At 32.2% G+C, this 20,714-nt stretch overlaps 1 long non-coding RNA gene across 2 annotated transcripts; it reads left to right on the top strand.

The window, feature by feature from the left end:
- The first annotated feature begins 9,908 nt into the window (after positions 1-9,908).
- Positions 9,909-19,965, top strand: LOC123913147. 2 transcript variants are annotated; one of them, XR_006811578.1, is made up of 8 exons: positions 9,909-10,256; positions 10,696-10,800; positions 10,926-10,980; positions 13,292-13,614; positions 17,348-17,423; positions 17,831-18,321; positions 19,561-19,638; positions 19,799-19,904. It is a non-coding gene; the product is annotated as an uncharacterized LOC123913147 (long non-coding RNA). The 2 variants fall into 2 exon arrangements; XR_006811577.1 differs by having other exon boundaries at positions 10,696-10,980; positions 13,276-13,614; positions 17,348-18,321; positions 19,799-19,965.
- The last annotated feature ends 749 nt before the right edge of the window (positions 19,966-20,714 follow it).

Raw genomic sequence — 20,714 nt, 5'->3', positions numbered from 1 at the left:
TGTTGGAAAGTCTGGACATACCTGGCAGCGGACTCATAGTCTTCTATGTCAAGTGCAGGGAGGACACCATCGAGACAGTTACACACTCAACTCACGCGTCTCCTCAAATTCGTAATAATCGATATATAACCTGTCCAACGATTCCTCAAATTCCGTTTCCCGACACCATCAAGACAGTTAACTTCAATCACATGAGTCCCCATCTCATATAAAGTGATATTGTTGGAGTAAATATCCTACAAGCTAGTTATATTCTCCTAGTTTTTATGATCAACAATATAATTATTCAATCAATTTATATAACAACTATGACATGTTAACAGAAGGAGAGAGAAAAACCAATAAAAAGATGAGGTTTTTTTAGGAGTATAGATACACGGGAACATGAAACTGGTGACTTGGTTTGTAATAATTTAAAATAAAATTATTTTTAAGTTTAAATCCAAACTCTCATGTTATAAGCTTTTAATGCTATAAGAACTTGTATAAGCTGTTTATCCAAACGGGCCCTTAGTGTTTGAGAAAGTAACACATTTTTATGATGCTATCTGCATTATACTAACTTCAAAAGCAAAAATTCCATAACTGTAATCAGATTTTAAACCCCAAATATTCCTAGTTTATGCATGGAGCCATTGACCATCTTGCCATTTTTTGAATTACTTTTGAGGCTTGTAGTTGATGTTTCATATCAATAAGTTCGATTTTACTTTTGAGGCTTTTGAATATGTGTGTTTTTGTTGTCAACTATGGAACCAATGTCTATCTCATTTTGATTCTAGAAGCTGCAATTATGTTGAGTGCATTCAGGTGATGGACTTTGTAACAGAAGAATAAAGAAACGCAAATAAAAACCAATGATGCACGACCGTTTCTTTACGCAGTTCGGAAAAGCGTGCATAAGTCTATGACTACAAAGTAGCTGTAGTTCCGTATTATTACTTAAATGAATTGGGGTTTACAATGCTACATGCCATATATATAATACTACGGTCTAGATTATAAGAATATCCCTGAACCGTACTTTCTCTACGCTTACTCATCTCCCTCGCACCTTACCCCTCGTTGTGAAAAGGCCTAAAAGTAGTTATGATGCATCAATATTAATTCAAAGTTGAAACGACATAATCACGTACATAGAATTTCTATAAAATTTCTCAACTGATATATACGAACATAATCTCGTGTATATCTTTACATGTATGAAGCATTAATTTGTTATATTCTCATGACTTTATAAATTTGCTTTCCATTTACTAGAAGCAAACAAGTCCATGTTACCAATGTCATCTTTGTTAACTTCCTGCATATAAATTTGCTGCACCACAGAGTACAGGATTCATACCTTTATAAATTTCCTGTCCATTACATATTTCAGTAACAAGATTCTTCACCCTTGGTATATTACAACATCCACCAACAATTATCGCATCATTTATATTCTCAACTTCTATCTTTGCATCTTGCAAACATTGGATGATTAACTTTTCACACTTCTCAAACACCTCTTTGTTAACTTCCTCAAACTCCTTCCGTGTTACAACCTTGCATATCTTCAAACCATTGACCGAATGAAACTGGAACTGTAAACACTACATTTCTTATCGGTCTGTTCAGATGAGTTTCAACCATTGATCTTAATTCTATCATAAATTTTCCGAGTAGTTCTTCTACAGTAGCGGATTTCCACAGTTTGTTCACAAATGCAGCAACAAAAGGGCGAACCTTAATATCCACGGTATGCATCAGAAATGGAAAACTTGCATTTTCACCGAAAATTATGCTACAAAAGTCTTTCATGTATAAAATTGTAATCTCATTTTCTAGGGAGAGTGAGACTTCATTGCTACGATCTTTGGAAGTTTCACAAGATCCACTTTGGAACCATTCCACACAGAAATACAACATGGCCATGTGCCAATGTCAATTCCGATTGTTATTTCTGGAGGCAGCGACGAGCTTTCCTCCTCGTTGTTTTCACTACAAGATGCCGCAGTAGATGCAGGTTCTGTCAAATAGCCAATTTGGTTAGAAGGAGATTGCAGAAACAAAATGTAATGGAAGAGAATAAGTAAGGTAAAGAAAAGGGTGTAACCTGAAGAAGATGAAGAGAAACCATCTGAGTCAAAAGGGTCATTACCCCAGAAACCACCATCCCCACCACCACCATTGTTGTTGCCAGTGAAGAGGGGGTAGGGCGGAAAGTCGAAAAGGGTGAGAAGGGGTTAGTTGAATGGAGGGAAAAGAGTGAAAAGCTGCGGCGGGGAAATGTGGGGATGGTGGACGGTGGCAGAGTTGAAGAGGAGTGAAAATGGAAGAGGAGGCCATGTTGTGGAGATTCTGTGAAATTGAACGGAGAAAGAAAAAAAAAAGTAATCGATCAGGTGGGTTTAGGTACAAAAGAAACATGATTAATTCAATAAGAAAAATCAACAAACAAGTTTGCATAGTGTTGATAGCAGATGATTAAATAACAGCTTGCTTGTTACTCAATTATCATTACATTGTTTGAAAAATTCATTTATGTATATTATCAATTATCATTACTAATTAAGCATTCCTATACAGTCAAAAAATCACACAATCATTGCATAATATATTGATTGTTTACATATAAGGTGGTAATTTGCATTTCATAATAAGAAGTTCTTGAATATTTCCATACTCAAGATTGTATTTCTTGCATGCCAAGAAAAAGAAGAATACTAAACAAGGAAGAAGATTGACATACCTGATCTAGCACAATGTGGATTGAATGTTTCTGTGATGTGATCAGTATAACACTATAGAACTCTAGAAGAAAATAAAATGGAAATGGAAGAGAATAGCAAAAGACTAATTGAGACTACAAAATATCAATGTCAATGCAAATTACTCCTTCTAGTCTCAATATATATATATAATATAACCATAAAAAAATACCAATATTTGGTCTTTTTTTTTTTTACAGTAATATTTGGTAGTTTTAAAAATAAGAAAATTTAACTACTTGATTGATTCAACATAGTCCAATGATTGATTCATATAGTGAATGGTGTAAGAATAATTAATAAATATAATTATTTTATGATGATTATGTGAAAGGATGTTAATAAGAAAGGGCATGTGAATATTTATATGAAAGAGTGTGAATATTTATGTGAAAGATGCAAGTATTCATGAAAGAGTGCAAGTGAATTGTACCAAAAAAGTATGTAAACATAAAATACAAAGGGTGAGCTACTCTATGGAGAAGCTCCAAGTATACTCTAAAGAGATTAAAGTAAAATACAATGTTTTTTCCCTAGAATCAATCTCCTCTTTTTCACCTAAGTGTCTTCTTTTATAGTCCAACATTCCTTGACCTAATGGACCTTTTTTTTGGTTGAGGTGTACAGACACAATAAGCTATAACACTGAGATCCATAAGCAGCTTATCTCACGTGACTTGTTCGTGCAGACCACTTGGAACTGGAACGCTCCCGTAGCTCACGTCACTATGGTCTAGATGAGTTAAACATGCTGAAGGTGGAGCTCGTGAAGGTTGAGCTAGGCTTGCGGAAGTGGAGCTCATGGTGAAGTTGAGCTAGGCATGTTGAAGTTGAGTTAGGCCTGTTGAAGTGGAGCTCGTGATGAAGTTGAATTGGACTTGGGGAAGTGGAGCTCATAATAAAGTGCAACTAGGCCTGCAGTGGTGGAGCTCATAATGAAGTTGTGCTAGGCCTGTTGAAGTGGAGCTCGTGATGAAGTTGAGTTGGGTTTGGGGAAGTTGAGCTCATAATAAAGTGCAGCTAGACCTGTGGGGGTGGAGCTCATGGTGAAGTTGAGCTAGGCCTGTTGAAGTGGAGCTCGTAATGAATTAGTTGAGCTAGGCATGTTGAAGTAGAGCTCGTGATGAAGTTGACCTAGGTCTGCGGAGATAGAGCTCACGGTAAAGTTGAGTTAGGCCTGTGAAAGTGGAGCTCATAATAAAGTGTAACTAGGCCTACGAAGGTGGAGCTCATGGTGAAACTAAGCTAGACCTTTTGAAGTAGAGTTCACGGTGACATGGATTGTCAAAGTATATATCAATAACAACAACATGATCCTTTATTTTTAGAAAATGAGCAATTTTCGTCTAGCAACGCATGCCCATTTCAACTTGAGGAGGCACTTGGTTTCATTTTCCCCTCATTTGCTTTCCAACCTATATATATCAATATAAAATTAGATCTTGTGTTAATAACATAAACATATTTCCGTTACAAAATGTGAATTTGGAGTCTGTAAGGAAAATATTCCGTCACAAACATTATATGTGTTAATTTTTTTTAACAAGTTTGCTCCGGAATATTTCCCTCTTACATATTCCGCCACAAATAAACGTCACTAATATTAAATTATAAAATTAGTGAGGAAATGTTAAAAATTATGGAAAAAAAAAATATTATAATGCTTTTTAATTATAAATTATAAATAACTATGAAAACATTTTTAAGGCGTTTTATGCTTAGTTTTTCCCCCGGCTTTAGATTATGTAACTCTGCCAAGTTGTGTTGTGTCTCTAAATTTTCCAATGAAAGAAGACACGCGAGACACCAATTATAAACAGTTCTAAATGATAAGATGTCTGAGATTTTTTAAGCGAGTTAAGTGTTTCGGTACAACTCAGTTTTAAAAAAGGTTTCAATTTCAAAATTTTCAATTTCTGCAAGTTATAGATTGAGTCGGGAAATTGTTTCTATACCATCGAAATCATAAAGCTCCAAATACCTCAAATGTATTAAACTTCTGCATGATGATAACTTGAAACTGCTTGTGGATAAAACCAAAGAGAAAGACCGGATGGAAAGTAATTAAAAAATTCAGGTCGTTAAATTTTAATTGATATCATGTGTTTATGCTGGTTTTTCGTAAACAACCGCTAGTTTAAATTAATTACTTGCAGGACCAACTAGTAAGTTCTAGGACATGTTTTGTGTATTAATTTGAATGTTCATCATTGAAATAAACATTTACTAAATCAGTTTGAAAAAGATTTGAACGAATAACTTACAAAAGAAAATGTAAATTAAACAAAAGATTCACTTGAATGAGAGATCTATTTTAAGAACTTCAAAAGATAAATTGCAATGGAATGATAAAAATTGCATTAAAATGTAAAAGTTTTACAAAGAAAAGAAATCGTTCACGAATTCATACATTTTCTTCACTGCAGCCTTTTCTCTCGAACTCATGGATACTTTAGGTTTTGTGAATTTTCTATATATGAATTGTGACTTTTATTCCAACTAAAGGAAATACTATTTATAGAGATGAGAATGCACAACTACCTATGAAAATGTGCTTCGCCAACTCTCCAAACCCATGAACCCACGATCTCTTGATCAAGCTCGAAAAGAGTAACCGCTTCTTTGACTCTAACTGTCGCTCGAATCCAGTCATCGAATCCCTTGTTATTTCCTGCTAAAAGTGAAAATAATTCTAAGTCCATAAATTCACACATTCGAAGGCAATTTTGCCTTTTTGTTAATAAAATATTTTATGAAATCAAGACTTTAAATAAACTTAATTAGGCAATTTAATCACCTTTTCATATCTTTTATTAACTTAATTAATGTGTTCATTTTGGACCTTCATAGATACATTCTATTTATTATTTTCATTCATTTTATTTAGTCGCGTATTTAAAATGACGCACAAATTTTTTGAATGCACCCCTATCAAATGAAAATGTGCCAATACATATTTCAACTTATTTCATTTGTCTTTGATTTAATTCGAATTCCAATCCTTAATATTTTTGTTCCATGCATCATCCAAATCTAACAAAAATTAAAAAATATTTGGCTAAATTATACTTTTGACCCCCTTAAGTTTCAAAAAGTTGCGATTTTAGTCCCTGTGTTTCAAAATAGCAATTTTGGCCACTTATGTTTACCCTTTTTGTAAAAGGTCAATTTTGATCAAGTCAATGCCAATATGACAAGTCACTTAAGTAGTCATCACTCAACTGCCAAAGGGGTAAACATAAGGACCATAAGTGCTATTTTGAAAATTAAGGGTCAAAATCGCAACATTGTGAAACTTAAGGGTTAAAAGTGCAATTTAGCTTATATAATAATACTAGTGGCCAAACGGGCACGTTCCGTGCCCGTTTGTGTGATCCACATTCTCTATTGTGTTAAAGTATATAAATTGTAAACAATGATTTTGTGTAAATTATTTTGTGTTAAAGTATATCAATTATTTTACTTTCTTTCTAGAAAGCAAAAATAACCCATTAATTTTGTCACCAATGATTGACATCCCCATAATTTGTTAAAAAAAAAACATAAACTTCGAAATTATAAATTCTTCTATTTTCGATCCAACTATTTCTGCTAATTTATGTAAAAGATTATTCTCAATTTTTCGATCCAACCAATTAAGTTACATATGTTGATTCCAATGCAAAAAAACCCCTTAAGTAAATAAATGAGGAACAAAATTTCTAATAGGGATAATGTTCAGGTGGCCATTAACAACTTAGAAAACTAAATTTTAAAAGGATGACCAAAAGCTTATAAAAAAAAAACGTTGACCAAAATCTCAATTATTTTAAGTAGGACAAAAGAAATACACTTAACTATATATCTTTTTTTTTGACAAAACACTTAACTATATCTTGACATAATAACATGGATTACTTTAGTAATGAGATTTAAATAAACGATATAATCTCGTAGTTCTCTCAATATTTTAGAATAATCCATCGTTTACACTAAATAAATGGCAAATAGAAGGGAGTAATTTTATCACTAAAGAAGAAATATTGAGACAATATTTCATACATTCTACCTCTTTTAGAAGAAGAAATGAGTTCCTAACTTTCTTTTCCTTTAAGACAAATTTGTTCGTCATTCAATCCTCAAATGACATAGTGTAATAGATTTTACCTATTTCGGATATGCAGCAACACATAATCCAAATTGAAAATAATATACTTTAAAAAGAAAAGCCTTTGTAATTAATGGATTCTAATTGTCACCGCAAGCATTTGATTTTACAAATTACTCTATTTAAAACATCATATAAAAATGTTATACATGTTCATATCTCAATTGATGATATTGCACTCGAAAGAATAAAATTAGTTGTAGAAAATATATATATATATATATATATATATATATATATATATATATATATATATATATATATAGTTTAACTTCGGATAATAATATTCACCCCTCCCTCCCTGTATTTAACCCATGGAGGCGACCTCAATGGTCCCCTGTTTTCCTACTCTATATTCTCTATTGTCCTGTTCCTCCGAATCTCTTTGTTGATGTCGATAAGATCTTCTTATTTTCATGTTGAATAGATTCTAATAGAAGAAAAAAAAAAGATTATAAAAATTACAATAACCATTGTTAGATAATAGAAATATAAAAGACATTTATAATACAATAACCACAATGAGAAAAAAATTGAAAATAATATAGTAGGAACAAATTAAATTTTACATTTTGTGTGATATGAGTCAACATTCATTCGCTAGCACATAATATATTCATCTATGGACCATTTTAACAGAATTTGAACAAAAATTGCAAAGGAATTAAGAATGCAAAAATAATGAAATTGAAACAAAGAGTGAAAGAATGAGAATAAGAAAATATAATAATGTAGAAGAATAGTGAAAATTGGAGTAAATATGCATGGTAGAGAAATGAAGTAAGTACTTGATATGTTTCTTCTCATTGTGTGCTTTTTGTTTCAAATGTATTCCTCCATTTTCTATTTGTTGTGGTTACTGAATTTGAACAAAAATTGCAAAGGAATACTTTTCTTTTGGTGTAGCCTTTTTTTAAAAATTCCAAATTACCCTTATTGACACTCTAACTTCCAAAACCATATTTTCTTTAACTTTCAAAACCAACTACACAAGTAGTTTCTCTTTATTTGTTCCATTCTCCTCCCTCATATTAACAACCGCTCATTGATCACCAAAAAACAAACCATTCTATATAACAGTTAATATATTCAGGAATAAATCAGTAACCACAACAAATAGAAAATGGAGGAATACATTTGAAACAAAAAGCACACAATGAGAAGAAACATATCAAGTACTTACTTCATTTCTCTACCATGCATATTTACTCCAATTTTCACTATTCTTCTACATTATTATATTTTCTTATTCTCATTCTTTCACTCTTTGTTTCAATTTCATTATTTTTGCATTCTTAATTCCTTTGCAATTTTTGTTCAAATTCTGTTAAAATGGTCCATAGATGAATATATTATGTGCTAGCGAATGAATGTTGACTCATATCACACAAAATGTAAAATTTAATTTGTTCCTACTATATTATTTTCAATTTTTTTCTCATTGTGGTTATTGTATTATAAATGTCTTTTATATTTCTATTATCTAACAATGGTTATTGTAATTTTTATAATCTTTTTTTTTTCTTCTATTAGAATCTATTCAACATGAAAATAAGAAGATCTTATCGACATCAACAAAGAGATTCGGAGGAACAGGACAATAGAGAATATAGAGTAGGAAAACAGGGGACCATTGAGGCCGCCTCCATGGGTTAAATACAGGGAGGGAGGGGTGAATATTATTATCCGAAGTTAAACTATATATATATATATATATATATATATATATATATATTTTCTACAACTAATTTTATTCTTTCGAGTGCAATATCATCAATTGAGATATGAACATGTATAACATTTTTATATGATGTTTTAAATAGAGTAATTTGTAAAATCAAATGCTTGCGGTGACAATTAGAATCCATTAATTACAAAGGCTTTTCTTTTTAAAGTATATTATTTTCAATTTGGATTATGTGTTGCTGCATATCCGAAATAGGTAAAATCTATTACACTATGTCATTTGAGGATTGAATGACGAACAAATTTGTCTTAAAGGAAAAGAAAGTTAGGAACTCATTTCTTCTTCTAAAAGAGGTAGAATGTATGAAATATTGTCTCAATATTTCTTCTTTAGTGATAAAATTACTCCCTTCTATTTGCCATTTATTTAGTGTAAACGATGGATTATTCTAAAATATTGAGAGAACTACGAGATTATATCGTTTGAGTTGGGATCCTCTCCATTTTCTATTCTTTCCATTTCTTCCATTACCAAAGTTTTTAAATATTTTTGGGTGTATAAATGATATTTGGACCCACTTAATGTCACACTTTTGCATTTATATTCCCAAAACTATATAATAATGGAGGAAATGGAAATAATTAGAAATGGAGAGGATCCTAACTCATATCGTTTATTTAAATCTCATTACTAAAGTAATCCATGTTATTATGTCAAGATATAGTTAAGTGTTCGTCAAAAAAAAAGATATATAGTTAAGTGTATTTCTTTTGTCCTACTTAAAATAATTGAGATTTTGGTCAACGTTTTTTTTTATAAGCTTTTGGTCATCCTTTTAAAATTTAGTTTTCTAAGTTGTTAATGGCCACCTGAACATTATCCCTATTAGAAATTTTGTTCCTCATTTATTTACTTAAGGGGTTTTTTTGCATTGGAATCAACATATGTAACTTAATTGGTTGGATCGAAAAATTGAGAATAATCTTTTACATAAATTAGCAGAAATAGTTGGATCGAAAATAGAAGAATTTATAATTTCGAAGTTTATGTTTTTTTTTTAACAAATTATGGGGATGTCAATCATTGGTGACAAAATTAATGGGTTATTTTTGCTTTCTAGAAAGAAAGTAAAATAATTGATATACTTTAACACAAAATAATTTACACAAAATCATTGTTTACAATTTATATACTTTAACACAATAGAGAATGTGGATCACACAAACGGGCACGGAACGTGCCCGTTTGGCCACTAGTTATTGTTATAGATATCCCTATAGGCTATAACGGTCTATTTCTCACTTTAAATTTTACAAACAAAGAAACTATTCTCTCTCTCTCTAGTCTCTAGTAGAGAACAGAACCAATTTGAATCCCTAACTAACTAACCCCTTCGAATTCTCACTTCTTCATCAACAAACCTCAATTCCAATTTGTCTCAATTCTCACCGTCACCAGCGACACCGCACTTCCTTTGTACACGACGGCGATTCTTACGTTATTTATTCTCGTTTCACCGCCTTCCTAGTTTTCGACATTAATCTCTTGCGTCTAACGGAGAAAGACATTTTCTCTGTTTTTCTCATCTTTCATCTCCAACTCGTTTTCTACCGATTGAACGCAACTCCGACTCGGTTACGTTAACATGGCTTGGAGGCGTTTGATAACACAGGTCAGCTATTATTCAATCGATCAAGATTTTCTATTTCTGTTTCTTCTTATTATCTGGGAAACCCTAAATTTGTGGTGAAAGGGACGAGTTTGAGGGAAACCCTAATTTGCGTATATATATATATATATATATATATATATATATATATATATATATATATATATATATATATATATATATATATATATAATGAGAATTTGGTAGATTCCATGAGTAGATGCTATGCTAGTTTATTGATGATTTTGTGCCCTTTATTTATGACAATGATTTTGAATTTTTTTTTGGTGATTTCTTTTGAATGATAAGAACTGATTTTGAATTTTGAAAGGAATTATTATACTAAATGGTTTTGTGAATTACTATTGTCTATTGATTTTGAGCCAAGCTTTGCATAAGATGTCTGGAATTGCCTTTAAATCCGGTTGCCTCACTTTTGTAGATTGGTGTCTATTATGGAAATCCAGGAGTGACAAATGGAGGAATTGCATTCAAGTTTTTTGCATTGGATCGGCTAGAAGTTTGTCCTACAGGGGAAGATAAAGCTGTTAAACACAATAACCTTTTCACCACAATAATCTTCAACTTTCTGCTGCTATTTGGTATTTCTACTCCAAAATATATTTGTTACTAATATGAAGAACTAATCACCATTTTCACACTACCTTTTAGGCCAAAAGATGAAGAAATTGGCCTTAAAGTTCGTTTAAGAGCGCAAAAGAGCAAGGTAACCACAATATTCCTCTATTTGAAATTTTTCCTTTTCAGAAATTTCATAGCTTGTTTGAATATAACTACTGAGTATATTCCCAAACATTTTCGAACTCTACAACAAAATAATGTGGCACATGTCACGGTGGATGATACCTCTCTAATACCATGTTCAAGTTACTTGTTTTAGATAATACAAAAAGAAGAAAGAAAAAAAAAAATATATATATATATATATATATATATATATATATATATATATATATATATATATATATATATATATATATATATATATATATATATATATATATATATAATTATGGTTAAAAATGATTGATAATAATACAAAAGTCTAAACACTAACTCCTAATTATAGGGATACAAGAACCCTATTGTATAAGCCCGTGCCTTTTATCGCAATCTCAAACGTTGAATTTTCAATAAATTGTTATTATTGGCTATATAAATTTTGAGATGGTTTATATGTCCAATTTCCGTTGACTATGTAAATTATTAGATAGTTATTTGTCTTGATTGCTGTTAAGTTCAAAAGTTGCCTTTATGACTTTAAGTACAATTTCTGTTGGCTATATAAATTCGGAGATGGTTTAAATGTTGTCCCGATGACCCTTAAATCTAATTGATATTTTAAGATGGTTATATGATGCCTGAATGACTCTTAAGTCCAATTGGTATTGGCTATATAAATTTTGAAATGGTTAAATGATGTTGCCTAGATGACGCTAAAGTCCAATTAATATTGGTCGTATAAATTTTGAGATGGTTAAATGTTGGCTTGAGGACCTTAAGTCCAATTACTATTGTTTGGACAAATTTGGAGATGGAAAAATAGTCAACAATTTCTGTTGGCTATATGACTTTAAGTCCAATTTCTGTTGGCTATAAAAATTCGGAGATGGTTTAAATGTTGTCCCGATGACCCTTAAATCTAATTGATATTTTAAGATGGTTATATGATGCCTGAATGACTCTTAAGTCCAATTGGTATTGGCTATATAAATTTTGAAATGGTTAAATGATGTTGCCTAGATGACACTAAAGTCCAATTAATATTGGTCGTATAAATTTTGAGATGGTTAAATGTTGGCTTGAGGACCTTACGTCCAATTACTATTGTTTGGACAAATTTGGAGATGGAAAAATAGTCTCGATGACACTAAATTCTAATTGTTGCTGGTTATATAAATTTGAGATGGTTAAATGTTACATCGATGACCCTATAGTTAAATGTTGCATTGATGAACTTACGGGCTATATAAATTCGGAGATGGTTTAAATGTTGCCTCAATGACCCTTAAATCTAATTGATATTTTAAGATGGTCATATGATTGCCTAAATGATGCTTAAGTCTAATTGGTATTGGCTATATAAATTTTTAGATGGTTAAATGATGTGTTGCCTAGATGACACTAAAGTCCAATTAATATTGGCTGTATAAATTAAGAGATGGTTAAGCGTTGGCTTGAGGACAAATTTGGAGATGGTTAAATGTTGTCAGATGACACTAAATTCTAATTGCTATTGGTTATATAAATTTTGAGATGGTTAAATGTTACATGATGACCCTAAAGTCCAATTACTATCGGTTGTACAAATTTGGAGATAGGTAAATGTTGCATTGATGAACTTAAGTTCAATGCTATTGGTTATATAAATTTGGAGATGGTTTAAATATTATGAGAAGATCCTCAAGTCCAATTGATATGTTGAGATGATTATATGTTGCCATGTTTGATACCAATGTTTTAAAACATGAATTTTCATTCAATCTTTCAAAAAAGAATGAAATATGCATTGTGGAATTTAGGTCGGATGATACTATTTAGCAAGATCAATTTCTTAATTAAACCTCTATCTATTTTGGTCAAGAAATGTTGAGATATGACTATTTTTCATTTGAGTGTTCAAGAACATTCAATCTTTTGCTTCGGAAAAAAAAAAAATTACGTGAGCAAATTTTTCTTTAACCCAAAACCAATTTTGTACTAATATTTTGAAGGTGGTTTAGAAATTTTCTCTTCTACGTATTGGTTTGCGATATATATTCGATACTCATTTTTCATTCCTGTAATGAATGAAATGTTTGTTGATACTATTGGAACTGAAATATGGATTCTTTATTCAAATTGTAAAAGTTGGTTAGTTGACTTAATTGCATTTTTAGATGGTTAGATGTTGCCGTTTTGAGATGGTTATATGTTGCCCATGTATAAAAATCATTCAGTATTTGCTATTGACTATAAAAATTATTGATTTTGGGATGATTATATGCTTTCTCGATGACAGTAAATTCCAATTTCAGCATTAGCAATTCTTAGAAGGGGACGATCATAAGGTATCCCCAACCTAGAGTGCAAGGATCTCCTAAATTCGACTGCAGAAAGAATGAAGAATTTATAAATATTGACATATGTTGATATCCTTAATGATAAAGCAGAGTGGAAAGCCCTGCAGATTCAGTAGATCTCTAAATTTTAACAACTGTATACAAAGTAAACGCAGAATCCTATCCATGGACCTTGCAAAAGTTCGACAGCATACCTTGCTTCATTTCTGTGTCCCCAAAACTCAGTTCATAGAAAACAGTTATTGGATGCAGAGTCCCAGGAGGGCTATAGTGATAAGGTATGCTTCCTCGATGACATTAAATTCCAATTGCTATTAGTTACATAAATTTTGAAATGGTTCCTAAAGTCCAATTACTATTGGTTGTACAAATTTGGAGATGGTTAAATGTTGCATTGGTGAACTTAAGTTTTATGCTATTGGCCATATAAATTTAGAGACGGTTTAAATGTTGTATCGATAATCATTAAGTCCAATTTATATTTTGCGATGATTTTATGTTGCCTTGTTTGATACCAATGTTTTGAAAGATGAATTTATCATTCAATCTTTCAAAAAAAAAAAGAAATCTGTATTGTGGAATTTATGTCGGATAATACTATTTAGTAAGATCAATTTCTTAATTAAACCTCTATATAAATTTTGGTCAAGAAATGTTGAGATATGACTTTTTCTCATTTTTTATTGTTCAAGAACATTCAATCTTTTGTTTGAGAAAAAAAAACATAAAGTGAGCAAATTTTTCTTTAACCCAAACTCCAATTTTGTACTAATATTTTGGAAGTGGTTTAGAAATTTTCATTTCGACCTATTGGTTTGCGATTTTTATTGGATACTTCATGCCTGTAATGCATGAAATGTTTTATTGATACTATTGGAACTGAAATATGGATTCTTTATTCATATTGTAAAAGTTGGTTTGGTGAGTTAAATGCATTTTTAGATGGTTAGATTTGCCATTTTGAGATGGTTATATGTTGCCCTGATGTTCCGTATTTGCTATTGACTATAAAAATTATTGATTTTGAGTTGGTTATATGCTTCCTCAATGACACTAAATTCCAATTGCTATTGGTTATATAAATTTTGAGATGGTTAAATGTCGACTTGACGACCCTAAAGTCCAATTACTATTGGCTATATAAATGATGCCTTAATGACCTTAAGTTCAATTTCTATTGGCTATATAAATATAAATTCGGAAATGGTTTAAATGTTGTCTCGATGTCCCTTAAGTCTAATTGATATTTTGAGATAGTTATATGATGTCTCAATAACCCTCAAGTCCAATTGTTATTTTGAGATGATTATAAGATGTCTCCGTAGTTGCTCATCTAAAATCTTCAGATCTATTTGATCTTCCCTCACATATCCACCATTCTCACACTTCTTAATCTCTTAAACACAACTGAAATAGAGATTATAACACAACTCAAGTTCTCGTTTTGAGCAAATTTTCATTGGTGGGTCAGTTTGTGTTATTTTGGTTTTTTTTATTGCTATTACTGTGTGCTACTTCTTTCTGGTGAAGACATAAATATAATGGTGGCTGTTTAATAATGTAACATAAATGGAAGCATAAACAATGGTGGCTTGATTCCAAAGACACCGGGTGTGGACACCATTGAGAAATTTCGACTAATTGCGTTGGCAAACTTCCAATTCAAGATTATAACCAAAATTCTAGCAGACAGGCTGTCTCTGATTGCGTCTAGAGTTATTTCCAGTCATCGGAGAGGTTTTATTCCCGGAAGAAATATCTCAAATTGTGTTATTGTGACATCGGAGGCCATCAATGTTACTCTCTAAGAAGTGCTTTGCTGGAAATATTGCTTTAAAAATTGACATTCATAATGCATTTGACACTATTTGGAGTGGTTGTTTTTATTGGAGGTCTTACGCAAATTTGGATTTGGTAACTCTTTTTGTGATTGGATTTCTGAAATCCTTCACTCGGCGAGGATATCAATTCTTGTTAATGATAGGTCCGTGGGCTATTTCAATTGTGTAAGAGGAGTTCGGCAAGGTGATCCCCTGTCCCCTCTGCTGTTCTGTTTCGCTGAGGAGGTGCTTAGCAGGGGTATCTCCAAAGCAATGCATGATGTCGAGGAGTTCACATACCCTCTCATGTGTTATATGCAGAGGACATCATATTTTTTGCAAGGCATCGAAGAAAAATATCAGGCAGTTTTTACTTATTTATAATCTTTACGGTCAAGCATCGGGTCTGCTTATAAGTACGCAGAAAAGTAAATTCTATGCGGTTCAGTGTCTAGTGCTAGAATGCTTATGCTTTCTAATCTTTTTGGATTCACTTTAGGCAGCTTACCGTTCCATTATCTCGGCTTTCCAATTTTTGTGGGCAGGCCCAAGAGTATTCATCTTCCCGCTGTTGCGGACAAAATAAAAATCTAGCTAGCTACTTGGAAAGGTTCCCTTTCTATCATGGGTAGAGTGCAACTCGTGAGATCTATCATCCATAGTATGTTGATATACTCATTCCATATCTATCTTTGGCCACCCTCGCTGTTGAAAAGAATGGATAAATGGATTCGGAACTTCATTTGGAGTGGTGATGTGAATACAAAAAAAATATGTACTATTTCTTGGAAAACCGTTTGTCTGCCTTACGAAGCTGGCGGTTTAGAGCTGCGCTCCCTTAGCAATATCAATACATCACTGCTGCTCCATTTATGCTGGAAATTTTTATCATCAAATGATGATTGGGCGCGACTCTGCAGAGCGCGATACATGTGTGATGGTGTTCCTGTCGCGCGCTATATTCGCTCGTCAGTTTGGCCAGGAATTAAACCGCATATTGCAACTGTCAATCAGCAGACACGGTGGTTTATTGGTTCAGGTGACAACATTCTTTTCTGGTCTGATAACTGGTTGGGGAACTATCTGATTGAATTATTGCACATCCCCCAATCGCTGCAAGGTACGGTACGCTCTTTCACGCATAACAACAACTCTTGGCGTGTTCCACACTGCATTGTCGACAAGGATCCCGCAAGCTCTTTCACGCATAACAACTCTTGGCGTGTTCCACACTGCATTGTCGACAAGGATCCCGCAGTTGCGCAGCTTATAAACAAGACGATACTCCCCACCACTGCTCTAACATGAAAGCAAGCTTATGAATTTTTATTTTCGGATTACCAAACTGTTCCGTGGGCGAAATGGTTATGGCATGCCACTGTCCCTCTGTCAACTTCCTTCGTAGTCTGGCGATGCCTTCATAATAAGATGCCAACGGATGAGAACCTTGTCAAGCGTGGCTGCGTGGTCGTATCAGTTTGCGTTCTTTGTTTTGCGCATTTAGAAACGACGGTGCATCTGTTCCTGTCTTGTCCGTTTGCACAGCAGCTAAGGTGCTGGCCGGGATCCTTATTGCACTATGTTCTTGTTACTAACTCCATTACTTCCTTACTCTCCCAGCTTGGTGGAGTGATCACTTACTGAACCTTGCGCGCGCTGCAATTCTACACATCTATTCACGCCTGATACCTGGTGGCGCTTAATTTATCTAACAAAAATAGGCTTAACTACACATGTGGTCCCTTACGTTTATTTTAGGTTTCAATTTGGTCCCTTAAGTTTAAAAAGTACCAATTTGGTCCCTTACGTTTCCATTAGGTTTCAATTTAATCATTTCCGTTAATTTTGTCACTAACACCGTTTGAACTATACACGTGTCGGTGTGTCCAAGTGTCTGTCCACATATGCAAACTGGTTGCCACATGTGACAAAACTGACGGAAATGACTAACTAATGCAAACGGTAAAAACGTAAGGGACCAAATTGACACCTAAAATAAACGTAAGAGACCAAATGTGTAGTTAAGCCAAAAAAATAAATAAGTTGTTTTTTTCTTTTTCAGTTGCTGAATCTCTCTCTCTGGATTTGAGTTATACGTCATGTTAGCCTTTGCAATGAAAATTAGCCATTTATTTCTTGGTAAGATTACTGATCAAACTATTCTCTTTTATACATTTTCATACAAAAATAGATGTCAGAAGTAGGTCTCCCAATACACATGTCCTGGATGCAGTTCACGATATTGTTCCCTCCCATGTTATAAAGTAGTAAGTAAAGTTATTTGAGTTGTTTCTTATGTCACACTAGCATGTCAAGACTAGATGCTACAAATGTTTTTGACAGAACATTACTGATTGAGGAAGTATGCTCACTTTGTTTATCATTGCATTTCACTTTATCTTCTCGTGTTCAACAAAGTTTGAGGAAAGTATCATTTCAGTTTTAATACTGCATATTATTCTGAAAAGATATATTTTGATGATGTTATCAAGCTAGGGTGCTGTTCTAGCAGTGTCACTGCCTTGTTTCTGGTTAATGATCCAATGGTATCATGACACCACTTTTATTTTGGCAATCGTTATACTGTAATTTTATGTATATGATTTTGTTGAATTGTTGTTGCTCGCAGGCTTTTTATATCAGTGAATCACCAATTTAATCGCTAAAATTGTAGGGGCAGACAATTTGGTCTTCATGCATGGAATGAAAATCATCGATCACATCAGTCCGTCCCAGATGATCTTCAATTTCAGTGATATTTTAAAATTTAATTATTATTAATATTAGGGACCAGTTTGTCTCTCTAGCAGAACCATTCTCTTCTCCCTTTGATTAGAATCCCAATTTATCTCAATTCTCACTGTTACTCATTCAAATTCTCACTCAATTCCTTCTTTGTCAACAAAACTCAATCCCAATTTGTCTCAATTCTCACCGTCAAAACCGCCATTGACACCGCACCTTACAATTTCTTCAATGCCCTACCTCCACCACCGCCCTCTGGAGACGACGGCGATCCTTTCGGCTCCTGGTATGATAACATTGTTTTTCCTCGTTATTTCCCTAAAACCCTACCTCTTTACTACACCCTCACTTTCAACCTTGCTCTTGCTACCACATCGCCTACATTCAATGAACCGACTTGATGATTCCCTCTTATAATATGTAGGTATCTTCTTCCAACTTCTTGGGTTTTTTTTTAATGATGAGAACTGATTTTGAAAGGAATTATTATACTAAATTTGTTTTGGACAAGAAATGGTTTTGTGAATTTCTTATCAACTACGGTAGAAACTCTTTAAATTAATACTCGGTAAATTAATAAACTCTCTAAAATAATAAATTTGTCCGGTCCCAACTTGGGCCAATGGAAAAAATTGAAAAATTCGATAAAATAATAAGATAATAATTTTTCGGGAGATCCCTTTATAATTTTCGGTCCCAAGAAAATCATAAATTAATAATTCATAGAAACTGAAAAAAATATATTACACTCTATTGAAATATGATTCAATAGTTGTCTGGTTTCCTTTAAAGTTCAAAAGTCCTTATTGATTTCCAAAGCATATGAACACATTAGTTACTAATTTACGTTGAGTCTCAAGGTTCGTTGCAACGTAATTCTAAGAGGCATAGACTAATTTGCCTTTTTCTTTGGTATGTACAGTATAATTACTTAAAAACTCTTTAAATTAATAATTATTAATTTATCGATAAATTAATAACTCTCTAAATTAATAAATTTTTCCGGTCCTGACATTATTAATTTAAAGAGTTTCTACTGTAGATGGTTTTATGTTCTTGTTTGTTTTTTGAGTTTCTTGTTTTTAATTTCTGCACCTCACTTTATAAAACTTTGGCTAAATGAGTTCTTTGGTCTCAATATAGTCCTTATAAAATTAGAACACGTTATTTTTTCTTTGTTTTATGATTTGGTCAATTGATATGCTCCTTTGTCATCAGTGATGATTACACATTTCCACTTATAGTAAAGATCAAAATACTCTTCAAGAATGATGTATGAGAAATATACTATATGTGCATATGATAATTTTTTTGTTCTATATATGTATTTTATTTTTTTTTTGACACAATTCTATATATGTATTTTATCATCTATTAGATTTACCTTTTTAATAATCATAATAATATTACAAAATTTCACCATATCATCTTTTGTATGTTTGCTCTGCATATTACTGTTCACGGAGGTATATTATTTTAACTTCAAATTTAAATTAATAATGTATTGGATTTTATTTTTTTTAAGACAATAATGTATTGGATTAAGTTAACTTAACTTTTAGGAAATATAATTCTTTGCGTGTTATGAAATGTTTTTATATAACCGTTTCAATTGAATTTTTTTTTATATAACCATATTTTTCATATAAAAATGCATAGGGTGAGATTGGAATGCAGCAAATTGGAATTCGTTGCATAAGATGACTGGAATTGCCTTTAAAGCCGGTTATCCTAAAGGTGCTTGTATTTGATTAGTAAAATTTCTTTACTGGAAGACTATGCATTTAACTATAAGTACCTCTATTTATAATTGCTTAATCATATAAGTTCAATGATATATGGCATTATAAATCTCTTGCTTTAGTTTTATGGTTTGAGTTTCTCTTCACTTTCGTAGATTGGTGTCTATTATGGAAATCCAGAAGTGGCAAACGGCGGAATTGCATTGAAGTTTTTTGCATTGGATGGGCTAGAAGTTTGTCCTATAGGGGAAGATAAAGTCGTTAAGCACAATAACCTTTTCGCCACATATTCTGTTATATATTATCTTAAACTTTCTGTTGCTATTTGGTCTTTTTACTCCAAAATACATTTGTTTCTAATATAAAGAACTAATCTGCATTTTCACTACCTTTTAGGCCAAAAGAGATGAAGAAATTGGCCTTAAAGTTCGTTTAAGAGTGCAAAAGAGCAAGGTAAACCATAATATCCTCTATTTGAAAACTTTCCTTTTCAGTAATTTCATAGCATGTTTGAATATAACTACCGAGTATATTCCCAAACTTTTTGGAACTCTGCGACAAAATAATGTTGCACATGTCACGGTCAATGATACCTCTCTGTAACTCTGTTGAAGTTACTTGTTTTAGATAAAACAAAAAGAAGAAAAAATATATATAAATTATGCTTAAAAATGGGATACTAAACCCTTATTTTATAAGCCCGTGCCTTTTATCGCATTCTCAAATGTTGAATTTTCATTAAATTGGAATTTTGAGATGGTTTAGATATTGTGTCAATGACTCTTAAGTCCAATTGTCGTTGACTATATAAATTATTAGATAGTTATATGTTAAGTTCAATTGATATTGGGTACATAAATTATTTTTAGATGGTTAGATGTTGTCGACCTTTAAGTCTAAATGTTGACTCGACGACCCTAAAGTCCAATTTACTATTGGCAGTATAAATTCGGATATGGTTAAATGTTGCCTTAATAACCTTAAGTCCAATTTCTATTGGCTATATAAATTCGGAGGTGGTTTAAAAGTTGCATTATTGACCTTTAGTCCAATTTCTATTGGCTATATAAA

This window comes from Trifolium pratense, linkage group LG3 (genome assembly GCF_020283565.1).
Source record: "Trifolium pratense cultivar HEN17-A07 linkage group LG3, ARS_RC_1.1, whole genome shotgun sequence".
Taxonomy (NCBI): domain Eukaryota; kingdom Viridiplantae; phylum Streptophyta; class Magnoliopsida; order Fabales; family Fabaceae; genus Trifolium; species Trifolium pratense.
This window is presented reverse-complemented; position numbering and strand designations above follow the sequence as displayed.